At 33.0% G+C, this 22,508-nt stretch overlaps 1 protein-coding gene across 6 annotated transcripts in view; it reads right to left on the reverse strand.

The window, feature by feature from the left end:
- LOC132698194 (paired box protein Pax-5) overlaps nt 1–22,156 on the reverse strand; it is a 259,029-nt gene extending 236,873 nt beyond the window's left edge. For all 6 annotated transcript variants that reach the window (XM_060664133.1, XM_060664135.1, XM_060664132.1 and 3 more), the window contains exon 1: nt 21,768–22,156. The gene's annotated coding sequence lies outside the window, so the exon portion shown is untranslated. The remainder of the gene's footprint in view (nt 1–21,767) is intronic.
- Between the last annotated feature and the right edge of the window lie 352 nt (nt 22,157–22,508).

The following is a 22,508-nucleotide window of genomic DNA, read 5'->3' on the forward strand; positions in this document are numbered from 1 at the left end:
AACAGCAAAAAATAGATAGATTCAGCACTTCACAAAAAATTTAAAAAAAAACGGCACACGGCATCGATAATATACCAGTCGAAATTTTGAAGGCTGCCCCATCAAGTACTGGCAAATTTATTTACTAAAGGTTTAAATACATCATGTACTGAAGCACCTAGCTAAGAAGGGGCTAGAACGAGGAAGGACGGTTCATCTATTCGTGGACTTACAAAAGGTATACGATACAGTTCAAGTAAGTTGTGGATTTCTATGGAATCAGTACTATACTCAAACAATAAAAATATTAAATGAGGCTGGGCAGGGCTGCTCACTAATACCGATCTTATTTGAAATGTATACAGAAAACCTGGAAAAGAAAATGCCCAGGAATAAGAATTCCAGCGGAAGAACAAATCCTGTACATTTTACTCTTTGCTCAAGACCACCTAGTGGCGGCAGACAAAGACGACATGAACAATACTCCCAAAATAAAAACTGGAGTACATAGTAGTCAGTGTCGAGGAACGAAAGGATTTGACTAGAAGATTAGACAGACAGGAAACTGTGATTGTAGTTATAGAGATGGACCGATAATGGAGATATTAATTATTCTCTCTTGCAAGAGAGTTTCAACGTCTCTCAGTTTAAAAGTGGTGTTATGCCTTGCTACAAACTCGTTCAATTGCACTCTTTACACACTTTGAGTTTATTTAAATTTACAATCTCCTATATCTCGTTTTTCAGCATTTATTTCACAAATTATTTCTTATTTAGATTAATTCAATAAATTGTTTTGAGTGGTAGCTATTACTTGACTTGACTATAAGAGACCCAGGAGATTTAGAATTTACTATTTTCAATACCCAACTTTGCCGACAAATGCCGGAAAGTATTTATAATTAGGATTTTAAACACTGGGACACAGGTGGGTCTACTAACTGTCTGTCTACCTACCACTCTTGCAAACCTTGACAATCATCATAGATACAATACTAAGCCTATGGAATACTAGCTAAAACCACTAATTTTTATTTTAATTTTTTGGAGATATAGCGCGTTTAAAATTTAGATTTTATTTTGAATTTTTTCATTAATTGGAGAAGGTTTTATAGCATAATAATAAAAATTGGCAATTTTATGTTTTGCATATGTTTTATCTTATTTAGACGTTCCTCCTAGGGGGCGACGGTTTGAGTTTATTGTTGAAACATGATGAAAACTGAAAAAATGACCCATTCGCATTCAAAAAGTCCGTGGTATTTTTTCTAAAAGGTGTTGAATTCTTACGAAACAAAGAATCACTGGTAATTTAATCAAAAATGTAAAAACTTACGGGGAGACACCTAATAGTATATATTTCCGAGAACCAGGCCAACTGCTCAGGTTTTACATAAAGCCGACAGTAGATCTAAAGTAGAAATAAATCAAAAAGGAGAAAGTTTATATAAAATGAAAGAAGAAAGGAATGCAGAACTATTATAATCTTTGAGCGTTGAAAGATATGGACAGTGAAGCAAGATTATCATCCAACCTATGTTTTATTTTGCAGGGATAATTTGTTATTAAATAAGTTTCGAAAAGTTTCAAATTATATTCTATTAATACCTACAAAATATTTAAGAGAACCCAGTATTACTTATAACTAAACCAAACGCAGCGTTAACTAGAAAGGTTAATTGTAAAATTGAAAAACGATACATAATCAAAAACCTTAAAATGGCAATGGCGACATACGCATCCGCTCGCTCTGGTTCCTGGTGCTAGAGGATCAAAAAATACAACTGATTTAAAACTACGGGTCTCATTTCGCAACAGAATCACGAGCACCGCCCGATCTGTGTAGGAGAACTTCGGCCGTAGATCTAGATTTATTATCATGAAAGCCGGCTTCCCTGCGAGCATAAATTCAAATTCAATCTCAGTATTTATATTCCAAAGTCGTTAAAATCGATTTTTTGACCCCATTATTCAAACGGAACGCTCTAGTACGCAACCGTTCGATGTTTATTACCCCGACTAGGCCAATTTCTTGCGAATTAATTGATTTTCTTCTTTATTGTCTAAGAATGAAGAGTCTAGTCTAATAACACGGAACTAAGTAATTTTTGGCAAAATCTTCATGGCAAAAATTCGTCTTTAAAAAATCCATGCCGATACGGTGCAATGTGTAATATATTCCAAAAAAAAAAACACATTATAAGGAGTTTAAACCCCCTACGGCTACCAATTTGGACATTTCTGGGATATTACCCACGGATAAATGGGTTAATGTTATTTTGCAAAATGTAATCAAAAACTAATGATCGTAGAAAAAGTATAGTATGCAATAAGATATATTTTTTTAAGTCACTTGTTTATAAAGCACTTACTCCGCTTGTGTCAAAACAGACTCAAATGCCGTTTACGAAACTTTTGGCATAATATACTATTATTATGCTACGATATTTCTAGATTTTAAATGTTTCAATTTAAATTCAGCTAATAGTGTTTTAATTTAGATGTATTTTTTTGAAGTATATGCTTTATTTACAACGGCATTTATATGACAATCAAAATTCAGACTGTCTATCATCAATAGTATATTATGCAACAAGTGCGGTAAACAGCATTTGACTCACGAGTTTTTAATAAACGAGTGAGTTAAAAAGTTTACCGAACGTGTTGCATACTATACTTTTTCTACTACCGTTAAGTTTTGGGTATTTTTTGGCCAAACAACACGAATACATTCACTGACATGACCGTCAGAATTGACAAACGTCAAAATTCAAAGCGTGGGAAATATCTCCGAAAACATCCGATTGCTCTCAAATCCGTGCGGTAAAATCCCGGAAATGTCCGAAGTGGCTCGGATTCATGGGAAACGAAACTGACGTGGTAAAGTGACGCTTCCCGCACGCTAGATCGGTGGGTAATTAGGTATTTTACAGACGGGAGTAGAAAAAGTATATTTTCCCATGCCTGACTACCCACTGCTATTTTCTTCCTTGTATATTTAAGTGCACAACATTTATCAAAACTGAAACACAGTTTGTTATTTATAGCCCGTAAATAATGTAAAAAAAAAATATTTGAATATTTTATACGGAAAGAGCAAGAGACCCAAATAGAAGCGGTTAAAAACGATTCATTGTTTTATATCTGTCAAAACAAAAACTTGCAACTTTAATAAATCATTAGACAACCATTTTCTTATTCAACACTTGCTCCACTAGTACCAAATGAAACTCGTAACGTGACTAAAGTCTTGCCTAATGTGCTGTTTCCATTTGTCGAGCGCCCTTAGATATAATGATCATTGACCACCAGAGCCGGGGCAGAGCATTTTGGCAAAAGTTACTTAATAACATTTTACGAAAATATTTATAATATAGCAGTTTCTATTTATCATCGTCTAATTATCGGTGCTCGTTGCACAACGCAGGAAAAATGTATTTTAATATTCGGTTTCATTAGTTACCTTACAAAGCAATATTTTAGACTGTTGCAAAAATGCGAAAGCTTGAAATTTTTGCGGAGAAAATTAGTGTTATTATTTTTTTTTCGCCGAGTGATGCAACCAACACGTCTTTAAAAGAGGTAATCTTAGACGCTTTAGTCCTAACGTAGCTGAAGAATTAACAACTTAATATGGGAAAATTATATGTGGCAAAAATTTGAATATTTGGAATTGAACTAACGTATGATGGGCGCAATCTACCTAAAATATTTTCGTACCAGAAGCGGGTGTGAACTTTTTTATTTTAAATGTAACACCATATATGTTAATGCTTTTTAAATGTCACATTCCTGAGATATTAAAGATTTTGTGTCAAAAATGACATTTGCAGACTGAATAATATCTGTAAATTTTTTACCTAAAATGAGATTTTACTTTAACTCATCATAATAATCTGTTGAATAAATTTAGTTCTTGTTTGATTAGTAATTTCAATTATTAATAGTACAAAAATCTTTTTTTTTTTGCAAATGGAATCTTATTTACCATTAAAAATTAGGATTTTAGTTACATCCAGTCATATCATGCAGGTCTAAAGTTCAAGTTAAAACCACTTAAAATTATAAACTTATCATTTTTTTTTAATTTTCTTTATATATTTTTTAAGTACAGTCATTTTTGAAAATGTTTACTCATTTATTCATTGTTTGATAAAAGAAAAAGGTAAAAATACAACTACTTATTTGCATTAATTTTAATAATACGTATAATACGTAACAAAAAAAATCGCTAATATATCAACATTCATCTTCATCTTCATAACATTTTTCCTTCCTAAGATAAAGTCCCATGCGAGACAACCCATACTAAACGCAACCTGAAAAGATAATAAAAGTGGAAGAGAGTCATCGTCCAGCCGGAACGAGACATGGGAGTAGAGAAGGGAGAACATTATCAGTAGAAAACTCAAAAAACAGAAAAAATCATAAATAAAAAGATAAATACAGTAAGATTTCCATAAAAAAACTATTTCTTTTTCATATATTTCACTAATTTCGTGCCATTATTATTAAGAATAAAATTTCTTTAAACTTTTGTGTTTATCATTTTATGCTAAAATTAAAATTTACGGAGCTAGGAGCAACCTAAAAAGTCTCCGAAAATATATGTTTTTAAATAATCTATTGATCGCTGTCAAATCTTGAACAACTAAAAGTTTTTCACATCTGCTAATGTTTGGGAGATTTTTGTACTAAATTTAAAAAAAACACCCATATATTAATTTATTATATCCTTTGGGCATGTTTTTTCTCAACGTTCATACAGTTACGAAAAACCTTTGGTTTAGAATTTTTTTTATACCAACAAAGACAAGGATTTCTGATCGTATTCCTGTTCAATGGCTAGATATCAAAATTGTTTTTCTACTCCCCTCCGCAAAATGCCTAATAGGACATCGATCTAGCATGCTGGAAGCGTCACTTTACCACATCAGTTTCGTTTTCCACGAATCCGAGCCATTTCGGACATTTCCGGGATTTTACCGCACGGTTTTGGGAGCGATCGGATGTTTTCGGAGATATTTCCCACGCCTTGAATTTTGGTGTTTGTCAATTTTGACGCTCATGTCAGTGAATGTATTTGCATTGTTTTGCGAAAATGTACCTACCCAAAAACTAACGGTCGTAGAAAAAGTATAGTATGTAACACGTTCGATAAACTTTTTAACACACTCGTTCATTAAAAACTGGCCCCGCTGCGCTCTGCTGGTGTCAAATAAACTCGTGAGTCAAATGCCATTTAGCGCACTTGTTGCATAATATACTATTTTCTACTCCCGTCCGTAAAATGCCCAATAATACATCGATCTAGCATGCGGAAAGCGTTACTTTACCACTTCAGTTTCGTTTCCCACGGATCTAAGTTACTTCGGACATTTGTGGCATTTTACCGCACGGATTTGGAAGCAATCGGATGTCTTCGGAGATATTTCCCACGCTTTGAATTTTGACGTTTGTCAATTCTGACGGTCATGTCAGTGAATGTATTCGTTTTGTTTTGCGAAAATGTACCCAAAAACTAACGGTCGTAGAAAAATTATAGCATGCAACTCGTTTATTAAACACTCACGCCGCTCGTGTTAAATAAACTCGTGAGTCAAATGCCGTTTACCGCACTTGTTGGATAATTTACCACTGTCATCCCTTCAACTGGTAAATAAAAGCGTAAATTTCACGTTTTCTTCTATTACCTACAGCTAAATGAAGAATTAAAAAAATTATAATTTAGCATTGCTGTTTTATCTTTCAAGCGAAATACATTTTCTAGTACACCAATTATCCCAACGGTGTAGATAAGAACTTTAAAAATATTTCCTTAACAGCACTTTTTCGCCAAATTTCTACGACTGTTGGTTCCCGCGATGTGGTACCACGCAAAAACGAATGAATCAACAAGCAGATAGTATAGTTTTAAATTTAGTTTTAATGTTGCTAGATGCATAATCGATAACTTTCTTTCCGCTTAACCGCGCCAGCGGTGTCAGCTAAATGCGTTCATTCGTCGACGCAACGTTATCTTCTATATATGCTAAGTGCTGCCTAGACCTAGAAAACGAATTTTTGCCAACGGTCCACTGCGTCACAAAGTTGAATTTTACCCTCTTGTCCATGCCACTTTTACAAGCATCATTTCAATTAGACAAATATTGCATGTATTTTGACTAGATTTGTTTTTTACAAAACCAACTTGACTGAAGCTTTATGACACAGCTACGTGAAAACTGCAATTAAATGGTTTATTAATAACCAACCCATATTCTACTTCAATCCATCGGAAACTTAACTTAACTGAAAAACACATTGGAAATATCTACTACTCAGACTAAAGCCTCACGGTTATTTACTGAGGCAATCAGTTCTAGAAATCCAACAACTAATTCAGGTTTATTTTGCAAAAGTTTACGCAATGCCGCTAGGATGTTTTTGTTGTGTATACATTCTCTTGCTGGAAAGCCAGAACTTTATAGCTGTAGAGATTTACCAAATAAGACCAGACATGTGAATCTTGAAAGCATTTCAACGTTATATTGAAAGATTTTTTTATCCGAAAAAACATTTGTTTGTGTTTCTGCATTAAAAGTTAATCTTCAGAAATTTGTCATTGTCTATACAAAAGTGCTATTGTTCGAACTGAATAATTCTTCCTAAAAAATTGATATGGGCATGTCGTAGGTGTAAGACAACTACAACAGTCCTAATCACAACAGCAGACTGTCAAATATGAACTGTTTTTCGAAATTAATGATAATTACCAATTTTTGATTTTTTTTTAAATTTAATTTGATACTTTCTAAACGTAACTAAACATATTTTCATAGTTAATCCTCGTAGGAAAGGTCGTCTTCAATCTGGTTTGACACATTCGTTCTAAACTTGGAAATCGATTCTCTCTTTTAAAGGAAACGACCGTCTTGTTGGCAACGTCGCAGTCGTGAGATGAGTATTCCAGGCACGTACTGCCCGTAGTACTTGTACGTGTTAAATTCTGTCTACCGCCGCTTAAACGGACGATATTCTGTCACTTCGGCGGCCGTCATAAATCGAAGCGGTGTTGTCTTATCTTAGATTTATGTTAATGGAGATGGAATGAGATGAAGACGTTTCACTCAATCGAGAATTTATATATAGTGCTCGCTAATTCGAGAACGTGAGAATACGTAAGAAGGGAACTTAAAAAAGATAAGAAAGTTGTCAACTACCGCTGATACAAAAACCTAAGCCAAATTTGTTTACTTATTTTTTCTTAACGCATGAATGGTAAGAAGACGTATTCGTCCGGAAAGGTGTCGTGGAGGTTTAAAAAAGAACAATTGAATTAAGATTTAACAGCCGAGAACTAATACAAATAATTCATAAAAACTAGTCACAACCAAAAGTTTTACATTTTGGACACTTTTATGGAGTGTCTCTGTTATTTTTAAGCGTTTTACCCGACACAATGCTACTTTTTTGTGAAATTGAAAATGCCGTGAACAAAATTATCATGCTCCTCTTGGTTTTTGAGATACAGGGTGAAATCATTCAAAATCTTTAATTTCGAAAAAACAAGATGAAAATATATATTTTTTAAAATAATTATTAATATGAAAAATATTATGTTGTGACTCATCTATTATAAACAAAAAGGCAAATGTGTCAACAACTTACGAGACTGTTAAGTTTTTAATTATATTTTTATCATCTATCTATTTGTTATTTCTGTGTTTATTTCATTTTAATTAATTTTCTATAATAACGGCAGCTTATGAAAGTTCTGAAAAATATGATTTGTTGGTATGGTATGTTGGGGATATAGTCAGTATAATTTTTATAGATAAAAATGTGTTTTGTTTATATTAGATATCCAGAGAGACGACAACCATTTCCAGATATATTTGCTCTTCTGAAAATATTTCTAGTTAGGCACCGATCTTTTATTCAACCATTTGCTAAAAATTCTTCGAATGAGAATAGGGAGAAAAGGGAAACAAATGTATTAGGTCGTCATCTTACAAACACATAGATCAAGCGCTTGGGGTACCAAAATCTACTGCACAAAGAATTAAAAAAAAAAGAACTACAATCCATACAAGTTTAAGAATGTTGAACAACAGTAGGTTTTTCAGCACGTAGGTACCAGACATTTTTAAGGAAGTAATGAAGCTGACATCTTAAAATCACACTTTTCCCACGCCTGATCAGTGCGTGGTGGTTGGGTACTTTAGAGGTTTACCAAATAGGTTATGATTTCTGACCGGAAAAATAAAATATCTAAAAACTTCTAAAATCTAATACCAAATTGTCCTAGAAAGTTGATATATTGCTACTTCCATGTCCAAACCGGATTGTATTGGAATTGTATGATTCACAATTTTAACTATTTTTCAGAACTGTTATGTTTGACATATTAAAAAAAGAAACACAGAATGAACCAAAATTAATTCAAGTTCAAAAGCAAAAAATAGGCTGACTAAAATATTATGCTAAATAACGAATTCTAAATAAAGCGCCATGAAAATTAAAGAATTAGCCCATTAAGCAACAAAGGAAATGAGACGGACAGAGAGAGAGAGAGAGAGAGAGAGAGAGAGAGAGAAAGATTTATTTTTTTACCAGCAGTAAATCCCAAAACATTCACACTACAAAATGACACGCCACTTCTGCGCAAAACAAAAAAAGGACAATAAACTACGCAAAATGGCAGCCCGACAACGAGCTCGGTTCATCTGGCTGGGAATGTTTGACTTTGTTTGCTCGTAATTGTGTTAAAAACCTTGCTTATTTCCGGCTCGTGTATAGGTACGCGGCGTCCTCTGTTTGATTGCTGTTTTCTATTCCTGACTAAAAGAGAAAAGTGATTTTTAATTCTTTCTTTACAAACATGCCTTCAATTGCGTGCTAGGGAGGTTTACCGCTACTCATAGAATGCCAACGCAGATCGATAGATATTTTTTTTTATTCTAAGACATACTATAAGAAACAAAATATGAACATCAGCCACAAAAATATATTAAATATGCTTAACAAGAAACAAATTTATGATTTATTTTATTTGCATCTTCTCTACGTTTCTAGTGTCTACAAAAAAAGTGTATTCCATATAAAGTGTCTATTTTGGTGCATTTAAAGAAACATATATACCGATTAATATTTATTACGCACATATCAACTGCTCACAGAGTCTTTTGGTAATTCGAACTTCAGGATTGTTTAACACATCATCTATGGAGGTCAGTCAATTTAGCTCACGATGATATTGGCAGACGCGGTTTCGATATTTACAACTCTCTTTTGTATCCGTTTTTTTTTGTATGATATCTGATTTCCTATACGCCTGCAAGCGGCGATCGATGTTGTGCCATGTCCCAGTTATACGTGCTTGCAAATGTCACGTAGTTGCCGCGTGAAATAGAGTAAATTTTCGAAGGAAACAAGTTAATAAACATGATATACGTTTGGCGGAAGGTTACGGATTCGACCTTGAATTTCAAAATATCCGTTTACCGAAATAAATTCCCCGCAGACCTTGGAAAGCGCCGAAAATGTTTGAATATTATCAACTCTATTGTCTGGTCAAACTTTAGTTGTTTAAAAAGCAACCAGTCAACATGTCGAATATATTTACGAAAAATTTACGGCGTTACGTTTTGTAAAGCACTTCGATAACGTTAAACTATCTATTGGATGCTTGTCCTATCGAAATATCTGGAAGAGTTTTTAAGAAAGTCAAAAGGTTTTTAATAAAATATGTGCTGACAGTTCATTTTTATTTTGTTCCTAAAACTTAAATCTTACAACTTAATTTTGGCGTCGTAAACGAAAATTGGGATTAAATATGTAAAAAAACTGCAGTTTCACTCTTTCGGACAAACGTAATGGACCAATCAATTTTTGACGTAAAATGAATTATAGTGTCCCAACATCGGTCTGCTAAAAGTTGATCAGACGTCAGAATAGTTTAACGGCAGATTGAAATCATAAACCTTGTTAATTTTTTGCAATTTCCGGGCATTGGAAAGTTGAAAATGTTTATACATTTCTAAAAGATGAAAATTTGTATCGCGCTGAACAGTCAAAGAGCCATAACAAAACAACAATAGATAATCCAAAATTTTTCTAGCTATTTTCAACTGCACCGGAATAAGTAATAAATCTAAAAAATCATAAAATTAAATTCAAAATTAGGCAAATTAATATCTCTTTTTTCTAATCTGATTTGCTCTCATGAATGCAAACTTTCGTGACAATTTAATGCTGCTCTTATTTCGAATTGAGTCCTTTAGCAATTTTATTTGAAACTTTGGAAACTATGGAAACTAACCAAAACATTTACTTCTGACAATTAAACAAGGCTTTGTTGAAATAGTAGTTTGGATCATAAATTGATTTAATTTATTAGATATTTCGAGCCTCTCCCCACCCCTCTTATTAAAATCGGTACTCAAATGAACCTAATACACGATTTAGGTTGAATTTTTCGGATTTTCTCATACTGTTATTAAAATTATAGCCTAATTTTCGAAGAAATTCTGAATTTTATGATATCCAGAATTTTTAAGTCAGATTTTTTTGTGACAATTGTATTTTGTGAAGCTCCAAGTCCAGCAGTTTTGGAGGTATGGGTACGTTTAGCGAAACAAACTGCATGCCATATATTGTTTTTGACGCTCGGTTTCTAAAATACCGAGCGTCGAATTTTATTTAAAGAATAGCATTTTTATTTATAAATCTCCTAGTTTTTCACATATTTTGTTGATACTTGGCATTTATATGTACAATTTTCGACATACTAACAGAAAAAAAGTGTGTCCTGTATCCTACAACCTCATCTATATACTTCTCTGGTCTTAAGAGCTATTTTGTTTAATAATCTCTTAATTTGCATATTTTGTTCATTCTTGTGTGTTTGTGATGACAGTTCAACTGAAAATAACAAAAAAAAATTGTGTATACAAATTAGATATTTTAATAATAATTTGACAAATAGTAGGGGTAGACCATTTAATCTGAATTTGTTAAATTATTATAAAAATAATAAATGTTTATAACTAAATATTTTTTCTTATTGTCAATTAAAATAAAAGGATAAGTCGTATACTAATTAACTTTTTGAATATTGGTTAATGTCTAAGGCGTTCCATTGCACTTTTCTGGTACTATGTGCTATTTATGTCTTTTTTTGAGTTTATCTAATGTTAGTTCTGGCTAGTCTTGTTGGTGCCTTTAACTTTTATGTTGACTTTAAGGCCTCTTAAAACCACTATTTCTTGTAACTCGTAGAGATTTCACTTATAGGTTTTCTCAAATTATTTGCTATTAATAGCGATGTTCCCAAATTTTCTTTAAAATGTTATTTTCTATCAGGATATTGGTCGTAATACAAATTTCTTAATGTCTCTGTACCATTCTCGGTTTTCATAAATCAAATCATTATATGCCATTTATTTGACCACTAACCAAAACTACGTGTACCAAACCTATTAGTCCAAAACTCTCAAGTAAAATATGCCATATTTTTGGAAAGGTGATGCTACATTAAAAGTTGCCTTTCATATGTTTTCATGGAAACACAAAATTTTCCATAACAAAGAGGTTACAGCGATTTAAAAAAAATTCTACACAATGTCTCAAAAACTAACATTATCATCAAAAACAAAGAAAAGTATGCAAAGTACGAGGAATATTAAATAAAAGAAGTCTTAATTTTATCGGCGTAGATTGCGAAAATTTGATGGGACCATTTTATATACCAAGTTTCAATAATAAATAAAGTTCAGCCAAGCGAAGTTCGCTAAACTGACCCATATTTTCGAGTCATCCTGTATTATATATAAAAAAATTCTTGAATCTGCCTGATCTAAGACCCTGGAACATTCTCGTCGTACGGATAATCGCAGCATCGATCTTAGAGTGAAAAGTATGCGCGTAGTGCGTTTAAATATTCCGGACAAGTATTCCTTGTGCCTTGCATCGGAAAACGTTTTTTCCGGGAGGATAATTTGCCGACAATTTAAGCACACGAAAAGTACAATCTTAAATCACGACCAATTTTTTTCCCGGGATGAGATGCACACAGCACTGCCTGCGCGAATTTCAGATGAAGATACCCTTGTGCTCTCTGTATTGTTAAACAATGGCGTATATATGAATAACAAATTTGTTAGGTATACTGGTACCGCATGATATTAGAGATATAGACTTTAAAATTGTGGCGGAAAACAGGCAGTACACGGAGTAGTGCGCGGCCGCCGAGACGTATGGATTTGTATCCCAGCGATTTTTTCGAGCGGCCGACTTAATACAATGTGGGTACAAAATACAACCATTTGACAGCACCCAAGTAAATAATTTTTCTTTTTTTTTTCGACGTGCAATGCTTTACATTTAATTTCTTTATTTGGAAACTGTTAATTATATGTCATGGCTTAAATTTTTCTCTAAGTTTAATTATAGGCGTAGTTTTATTCAATTCCCTTCTCTCATTTTAAATAAATAATAAATATGCGGAATATTTATCGTTCTATCCATTTTCTTTTTTAAGAAAAGATAAAAACATAAATTTTCGGCCCTATGTATAAAGCAATATCTCCCTAATTTTTTGCCCCAACGTTTATCTAACAAACTACCCCTCCCTTTAAGCAATGAATCAGTTTTTCGCATTGATTCTGAAAAATTGGAAAAAAAATTATAAATAAAAAAATCGCACTACAATTAGCAAATTCCATAGAAATTAAATGTCGGTGTGAAAAAATAAAAAGGAATAACAATAATAATTATAGGCACTTTTTTTAAGTATATTATTAATACTATTTCTGATTATTTGATGATAATATGACTAAATTTTATTTTTTGGCGAAAGCCATTTCTGATTGATACTTTCGTTCTTAGTTTAGTTTTTACTAAATCGATATAAATTTATTTTTATGATAAAATTTAAGATGACTTGTGGTCAGTATATCTCAAGCTAAAGAAAAGCGCTAAAGCGCTCTTTCCATTTAAAAGCATATTAAATTAAATTATTGAAAACAAGAGGTTAGTTAATTGATTTAATCAATACGTTGGGTAAAGTAAATTATAATGTTTTTTTTTATAATATTTTTATACTTGTTCGGTTTTACGAGATTTTTCCGAAACGATAGTACACCACTGATTAGCTTTGTTTTTTAGACCCACTTATTGCGGATAATACTGTGTGTTTAAGGCCGGCGCGGCAAATTACCGCCTGCGAGTTGATTGATGTAGGTATTTTGTAACGTGTCCTAAAAGCGGTTTGTAGAATATTTAATTTGGGTATTACGCATACATCATAATTTTCCTTCCTCAAAAACAATTCCAAGTCAACACATTAAGGCTGCGCCATGTTTCGAATACCCTTAAAATGTACAGTACGTAGCAATCATGAGCAATGGCACCCTGTGGTAACTCAAAATACAATTTTTTGCTGTATTTGTTTGGTCCATTATTTCTTAGGTTGTAGGAAGGAAAATAAAGACGTGAAGTTCGCAAATTTTTAGTTTACTCACCCTTAAGGTTGTTAATACCTAGAAAGTCATGAGTTTTTCATTTCTTTAGTTTTTACATAATACCGAATGATATATTACTACACATTGGGATCAATAATAATTTTCTATGGCCGAAGCCGAATTTATTACTCTCCACATTTTTATAACAACCTATAATATTCGAACAGCATATTGCATATTGCTTTGGTACAATTTATGCTTCACGACATCGGCTACATTGAAAAATTGTGTCTTGTCATTGTTTTCTTACGGATTCTCAAACAAGATGTGAAGGATTCAATTTTCAAATATCACACTGTTTAGTGAATGAACCGCCTTGTCCATGCCGTCTAGAGTTTCATCGAAGATGAGTTCCGAATAGAGGTTGAAGATAAATGGTGAAAATATGCAAGCCTGTTGAACCAATTGTTTTATTTTTACATAAACTTCGTGTTTATTCTTAAATTATTCTCAAGTATTTGTCAGAAATATTAATTAATTACTCATTAATTTGACAAACATTTCTGGTTTTATCCGGTCAAATGCCTTTTGGTAGTCGCCGCCAGTCATATCTGAGCATCTCTGAAATAAGACTGACAATGACTGTCCTTATAACGTCAAATTGGTTTGGAGATATTGGGCTCGCACACACGCCATATGTTTTCCTGTGAACGACCTTGAAGAATAATGTTAAGAGATGGTTGATAACACCTCTCTGATCTTGTTTTCTTTGGTATAGCAACAAAGATTTGAGCCATTCGAATGGAATTTTTTCAGTGTTATAAATGTCGTTAAATATTTGTGTAGTAAACGTGATTGTTCTTTCATCAAATAGTTTGAGAAGTTCTGTTTGGACGTTATCTGGACCTTCTGCTTTACTATCTTTTAATTGTGCTATAGCTGTTTGTAGTTCTTCACTTCTTGTAAAATTGACTGTCCGTTTAGAGTCTTCTTTATATCAAAATGTTCTTCTCATCCTCAAACAGTTTTTCTAGGTATTCTTTACAAACGTCCAGTTTAGTTTATTTATCTAGTATAATTCGACCTTCCGAGTCGGTGACGTTTCTTAGTTGTTTGTGAAGAATTTTTCGATGCAAGTTATAGCTGTTTTTCTACCGCTTCTTTATCCTTAACTTCTCTTATTTTGTTTCTAATAGCAAACTTTATTGCTCTTGCTCCCTCGGTCCTTTTTGTATTTTCTTTACTATCATTTCCATTATTTCGTTGCTTACTTATCAAACACGAATAATAGAGTAGAGTAGGCAACTATTCCCGAATACCAATGTAACCAAGGAAAGTTTCGTCAATATCTCAAAATATTACAAAAACATACAAATTCAAAAATATAAATTACTTAAAAAGACTAACAAACAATATGTTACAAAGTGTCACAGAATACAAAATTTGTAATTTTTATCTATTCCTTATATGATTTTCTCATTTAGAAAGATTATAAAAAATATTCGTTGTCAATAAAGATATTAACTATTTTTCGAATTTCTTTTGGTTTACGTCTCTGATTTCAACATAAGCATATTAATTTTTACCTATTACTCACATCATTTTTTTTAGACCGATAATAAAAAATATTTGTTGTTAATAAAGATTTTAACTATTCTTCAAATGTCTTTTGGTTTACGTCTCTGATTTCAGCAGGTATTACGATATGCATTTTTTTTATGGCAATAGTTATTACATGTTTTTAACTGATGGTTATTTCCGTTTTTTATCTAGTAGGAATGAATATCACATGTGGTCTGAAAGTTTTCTTTATACCTGTCTTTATAACTGTAACTCTCTATCGCTCTTCCCCAACTAACGAGATTGTAGAGATAAATGAGAATATATATACAGATGAGAGAACACATATTCTATTTGATTGGACCAGCTTAATTGACAGTCATGTTTTGTGCCTAGAGTATGAGAATTTTCAGTGTGGTCCAGTTTTTTAGGATTTAATATAAAGTGGTATTGAAATTTTTAGATAGCGATACCAATTTTTCTATTTATTGATTTTTTAAATAATAGAGCGCGTTAAATAAATTCAGAGTGGGTTCGAGTAGCATCCCCACGTGCAAGGTGTGTGAACAGGAAGACGTAATCAGGTAATCAGGTAATCAGCAATCAGGGAGACTACTCTTGGAACTGTCATCGCCGAGGTGGAGACCCTAGGCTTGATATAAAGCTGGGAGCTCTAGGTGCCTCTCTTTGCGAGATTTTTTGGACATCAACTTCAGCAACTACGCATGAACGCATAGTATAAATGAGGCCTTAGTTTGAATGTTCAGTTTAGTATATGGCACGACCTTGACGAGGTTTCACCACGGCACAGCGTCCGAAATATCTGCAGAACGCACACACGGCACAATTATAATTGATACGTTTAATGGCCCGATCGCAATTTTATCATCCCGAGATCGTTCGAACTTTTTAACGAGAACGTCTATCGCAATCTCCCCGCACGTAATATCATCGGTATGTAGCGGAGATATCTTCTTTGTTTTGTCTTTTCTTTTTTTCTATATGAGCGGCCCTCGGCGGGTACACCTGCGAACCCGATTCCATTAATGCGCGTCTTCTAATTATTTCGAAAAAGATGCTGCCCAGCTAGATTTATCGGAATCCCGGCAATCCGGACCGACGCGTTTAAAATTCTGTGAGTTATTGTGAGCCATAGAGTGCACGTGGTGATTGGATCCGCGCTAGCAATGTAAATTGGCGATATCGGTCGTGATTTGTCGACCGGAGGAATTTTAAATGGACTCGGCCACGCGTTTTTTAGGCCCCGCTGCTTGTGAAGTTGTCTCCGACGCCATCGACAGCTCTTGTCGCGCATTGCGTGAGATAGTTACGCACCGACGACCGACGACCGCCAAACTTCGCTAATTATACGGACCCACTTTGTTTATACATCGTCATGACCGTGGTTTGATAACTATGTTGTTAACACCTTTCCAAATTTCGAGTCATATGCGGTCGCTACTCCTCAGTGGTCCAAGAAACGTCAAATTGACGCCCAAAAAGAGGTCTCATTAACACTATGATAATAACCTCAAAATATCAGATATGTACTATAAATAAACCTATTTAAAATAGGATAACGTATCAATAGTTGAGAAAAGTGTATTCGTATAATTTTCTTTTGACAAAAATTTTATTCATTCGAATTTTCATCGATCGTGCCGATGGCAGTATTGCCTACTCGACGTGAGAAATTTCCGAAGGTAATAAATAATAGTATATTATGCAACAAGTGCGGCAAACGACATTTGACTAACGAGTTTATTTGACACGAGCGGAGCGAATGACTTAAAAAGTTTACCGAACGTGTTGCATACTTTACTTTTTCTACGTTTTTGGGTACATTTTCGCAAAACAACACGAATATATTCACTGACATGACCGCCAGAATTGACAAACGTCAAAATTCAAGTTGTGTGAAATATCTACGAAAACATCCGATTGCTCCCAAACCCAACCAAACCCAAAGATTGGTGTGTAATTAGGTATTTTACAGACGGGAGTAGCAAAAATAATTAAAAATAAAGAGTCTTGTCAAATCAGTTGAAGAACTTTTCTTGATGTCAAAACTAATCTTGGAAAATGTGGGAATATTCTGCAACTAATTGGATATTTTTCTTTTAGTGATTAACAATCGGCAAACTCGCTTCTGAATTCACCGCGCACTTGTAGTCTTGCATTTTGTCCGAGCCAAGCAATTATGGCGCGTTTTTGTAGTTGGGATTGAAATTTACGGCATTATTATAAATACTACAGTGGCAAAACAAGTGAATTGTAAGTATAAGAATTGAATGTTGTTTTAATTGTAATAATATGGCTGCCCTAGAATTGTTTTTCATCATGTGGTCTTTTTATTATTATATAAAGTATTTAGATAGAAATTATTTAAAGCATTTTGGCCTTCATACAAAACAACTGCTCTTTTTGTTAAGGCTCTTGCTGCGCCAGGAGAACAAAATAAAATTAAATGGAATATTTCTGGTTCACTGCGACTGTTCTTTGAATATGGTATGTGGAACATTTATTTTGTCGCCATTTGGTAGTTTTCAAATAATTAGAATAAATAGCAGTAATAAGTATTACGCTTCAACAAGCTTTCAAAGGAAAAATCAGCATAGCTTCAAACTCCCGATGTTAATGCCAGTCGCATTTCAGATAGAGAAACTGAAAAAAATTGAACTCAAGTGAAGAGTTGTTAAATTAGTAGTCTCTAGTCATCTATTTAGAAAAAGAATGCGTGTCTGAAGTGAAGTAATTTCCAAAAGTACAAAAGAGACTGCATCAAATATGTTTTATTTTTCAATAATTTTATGGAAATCAATAATTCAAATTGCCGCTGTTGGTATATTATTCTATTTTTTTAAATTCCGGCAACAAGCCGAAAGTGCCATTTTACTGGACTAGCAAGCAAATTCCACGACTCGAAGCTAGCAAGTTCAGCAAAGTGCTTATGGGGAAAGTTAGATACGTACGTAGATGTATTTTATATTTACTATAGTATTTATGTATCTTTATTTTCTTTTTTTCTTTAGTCTCTGTGTGATTAACTTTCGATTTCTGACAATAAAACGAGAAAAATTATTTTCGGACGGATGATATTTAAGATTAAAAAAAGAAAACCTTAATCAATCAATTAAGATGAGGTTGCTATATCTCTTGCTTGTCATATCCCTGGTTAAATTATGATTTACTTTATGGCAAATTATTACAATTTTACAAAAAAATAGTGATCGATAATAAATTTTAGCAGATTTATATTTCCAATATTTTCCAATTTTAAAAACGCTCTATTTTGACGCTCTAATTGACGACTCTAGTTAACGTAAGACAGACGTCACTTAAATTACATTAATCTTTCATATATTTCAACTGAAAAAATAGAAATATTTGTCTTCGTTTATGTTTCTAACAGTTGATTACTTCTGTAATAATTCTACTTACTGCAGAGTGAATGAATAGCGATATTTAGATTTTTACCTGTATTCTAGTTCAATAAAAACTGAAACATAGTTACCAAAATGTCTGATTTCTCTTGACTAACTTTTAAATGAAGAGTAAGTTTTGCCGTATTTCAACAAGAAAATACTACTTTTGTTCAAACACTTTTCATTCAGTATTTTAAAAGGATTAAAATAACCCCTAATGTATTGCTTTCCCAATCTCCTTTTTCTAAAAGTTCTTATGTGATTGATACAAATTAACTAAAATTCATATTAATTGATTTGGCTCAGTATTACATGCAACACATTTTATAATGCAACAAAAATGTCCACATAAAAATTTGCAATTGTTTAACACAACGCTAAACACTTCCTACTCAAATAAAACAGAACTACCAATATTGCTCTTCAATAACCACGAAGCTGCGAAGTTAACAATAATATTAGGAATATCTTGTTCACTTAACAATTCACATTGTAAAAAATAGAAAACCAGATTACCAAAAAATGTTTCAGTTAATCATATTCATAATGGTTAACTCGAAACAGGTAACATAATAGATGAAGCAGCATACAGAGGGCGCTTTTAAGCTAACTCTTAAAAAAAACAAACACTCCTGCCCCATATTTAACAACCAAGAAACACTCACAGTCCTTATACAAGCTATATGTATGCCGATAATAAAAACGATCGCATTATCAATATTTAAAACATTTTTTGTAATTAAGTAAGGGTAAGTAATTCAAAAACTCTTCTTCTTGTTTTAGTACTATTTAACTTAACTTAAGCTTTTTAGGCAAATAAATCTGATTAGAATTGAACGTATTGTACGAGGAGGTGAAGGTTGGTTAATGATTTAACCTGCTGTTTTGGTTAGTTTTTAGTAGTTTAAACCCGTTACTTTACGATTTGAGTAGAGTGTGAATTGACATGTTTTGTGAATCGTGTTGAATCACTTCAATTTTAAACTGTATATCAACCTCATTCATGGTTAATCTTAGATGCTCTTTTACGTGGTTTACCTGATTTTGTGATCCAAATGGCCACTGACTTATTGGCCTTAAGCTTTAGGTTATGAGCTTAAGACATATCGATTAGAGAATTACGTCCTCGTTAATCTTTTGGATATACAAAGAAAGTATCGACTGACAAAGTTTTAACTAACGATGAACAAACATCATTCGAAATTATGTACTAACGATAAGCAATTACATACATGCATTATTATGTTGAATGTTCGGTTTTTTTCTGCAAATTATAAATAATTTATCTCTCCGTTAATGTTTCTAGCACTTGACTTTCGGCTGTTGGACATAAATCTAATCAAAAACATTGTATAGACACAAGAAACATAGTAACTACAATTTAAGAAATAAAAAATTAAAAGTGAAACCTTATAATTAAAACAACTGTGCGAAATTGAATTAGAGAAGGCAAAGAAATGAACAGGCTTTTAAGCTTCAAATTTATATTGCTTTTTCTCTTTGCTAAATGTATTTTTAATTGCTAATTGCTTACTGTTTATTTTAGATGCTTATGCTTTCTTGAATGAGCTTGGCGAATTATTAAAATTAATTAATAAATGAAATAAAGACATGTTAACGTTTCTTAATAATCATCTAATCCCGAGGAAAAGAATCCCCGAAGATATATAGCTTGGCAGGGAAAAAAGAGCTAAAGAGTCGAAAGCCGTTGCATGCAATTAGACCTATACGCTGCAAGAAAATAAAGAAATTGAAGCATGTGAAAGTATTTTAACATTCTGAGCGCATTGCGAGTCGGTTTCTTAATATTTTTCTTTCGTCGTCGCACGTAATCGCTTTTTTTTTATACTTAATATTTTGTGCTTTGTTGTTAGCGATAGTTCGCCGGTATACGATTTCTTTCATAATTTAACAAATTATTATCATCATGATTCGGAAGCGGACGTTTTCGAGAAATGTAAATACACGCATGAAGTTTTTTCAGTATTAAAAAAAATATAAAATAATGCAGCAGTTTTAGATTTTTTTTTAATACATAATTTTCCTGCATCCATATTCAAACTAAAAAAAAAGTGGTTTTAATAATAAATATCGCTGTAGAATAGCTTGCAAAATATCCTAGAAGCTGCCAAGATCGCAATTGCTGCATGCCAAACCGCAAGAAAGAGTAATAGTTGATTTGAAAAATGAATACATTTTGTTGACTTAGTCAATTTAATTCAAATATAACAACGTGCTTAAAATATTTAACGCATTAAAGTGAAGTTGGACAGGAAAAAAGCAAAAATTTTTTATGTTACTTTCAGAAAAAATATTGGTTTTATCTGCTATGTCGCAGTACCAATATCTTTAAAATGACGTGAAACTCGAAGATGTCTTGTAGTTTCCTAATATTTGATAGAGTTGATAAATTAATAATCAATTAATATTAACTTGGCGTTTATATTAAGCAAAAATTGTCACATATTTTTTGCTTTGCTTTGGTTGATGTGGCACTTGTTTTTTTTTTGCCGAAATTGTTCAAATTTATGTTAATATTGCGTCACGCTTATTGTGAGAACAGGGATTTATATTGTTACGAATTTTGAAATCAACGAAAGGCAAAAAGAATAAAATATTTTATTTTATTAATAATTTATTGGTAAGCAATGTTTTCTTTATTTATGAAATAATATGAAGTAGTATAGATCGATAATTTCAAGCAGTGAACAGCAAAGTGCTGAAAGTGAATGTAGTTGTGAGCTTTTCCACGTCGAATGATGAATAAATATAATTTTAAAAAATAACTTAAAACAAAGCCGAAAAAAAGAAAGTTATTTAGAACTACTTCGTAGGCTGCTAGAAGCTTTTCACATTCTTTGATTGATATTTTTTTTCAATGCAGTAAAATATTTTCCACTTAAAATGAAGGTTTGCATTTAAGGTGGATCCACTTTATTATTGCATTTTGTGGTTGTCGTCAAATGAATTACACAAAATTAAGACCTTTATGACGACAGATATTTGTGCCAAATTTTGTCTAATCCCACTAAAAAGTTTTTTGGTAATTAATAAAAAAATATCTAAAAACCATGACACAATCTTCAAAATAAACCAAGTTAAGATGCATGTTTCCTACTTATTTTTGGCTTATAATTGCATTGAAATTGGAAACGCCTTCTATTATAAAATATGTGCGAGGAGTAAGATGGACCAACAACACTCCAACCCCCATAAGTCGGCAAATACAATGAAGAGGGATTATAATTTTGTCAGAGCTACAATACGCTATCTAAATCTAACTGATAAATTTTTTTTAACACTATTGAGTGACTGAACCGCGTTATCAATAATTGAATACGCACAAAAAAAGAAATACCTTATCAAATTCCCTGACACAACAAACAAAAAAATCCAATCACTGTAGACTTGCGGAAGCACTGCGACACTCTGTCAAGCCGAACAGTAACTATTTAATCAGAAACAACCACTCGATGCTGTTAAACGAAAAGTACTCAGTCTTATCACTTTCAATTACTTAATTATCATTATCAAACTGCGGCGCGAGCCAATTTTCCCGGGGAGACATCAACTGCGGACTAGCACACGAACCCGGAGACTGCGACGGGACATCAGGCAGCGAACTCCTGTCTTATTTAAAATAATCGAAAACTAGCGGGCTTTTCTTCTTCTTCGACAACGGCCGCGAAGATCGGAACCAGAACAGGATACGTGCCGCCGACTTGTCAGAGCCGACTGTGACGGTACAGTGAGCGAGTGCCTATGTGTTATGGTTCATGAATCGCGTTCCGTACACCTGTTAAACGCCGGCGGTGGGGGATTAATTCCTAGGAGTTTTCTAACCCCTCCAACAGGTTGATTTGGCGGCGTTTTGAAGAATACGCGAGAAATAAGAGAACGAGAAGGGGTGACTTGGTGACCACGCTTCGAACCGCTAGAAACGACGAACTCTATGTTTTATCCCAAATTCGATAGAGGTTCACACTTAATTAAGGACGTTATATAAGTTATTACTAAGTAGATTAATTGTCACTCATTTATTTATCCGTCGGATCAATTACGTTTATATTACTGCAAAATATATTGCACAAGGTGGTAT

Source organism: Cylas formicarius, unplaced genomic scaffold (genome assembly GCF_029955315.1).
Source record: "Cylas formicarius isolate icCylForm1 unplaced genomic scaffold, icCylForm1.1 PGA_scaffold_2__14_contigs__length_35257938, whole genome shotgun sequence".
In the NCBI taxonomy this organism is placed as follows: Eukaryota; Metazoa; Arthropoda; class Insecta; order Coleoptera; family Brentidae; genus Cylas; species Cylas formicarius.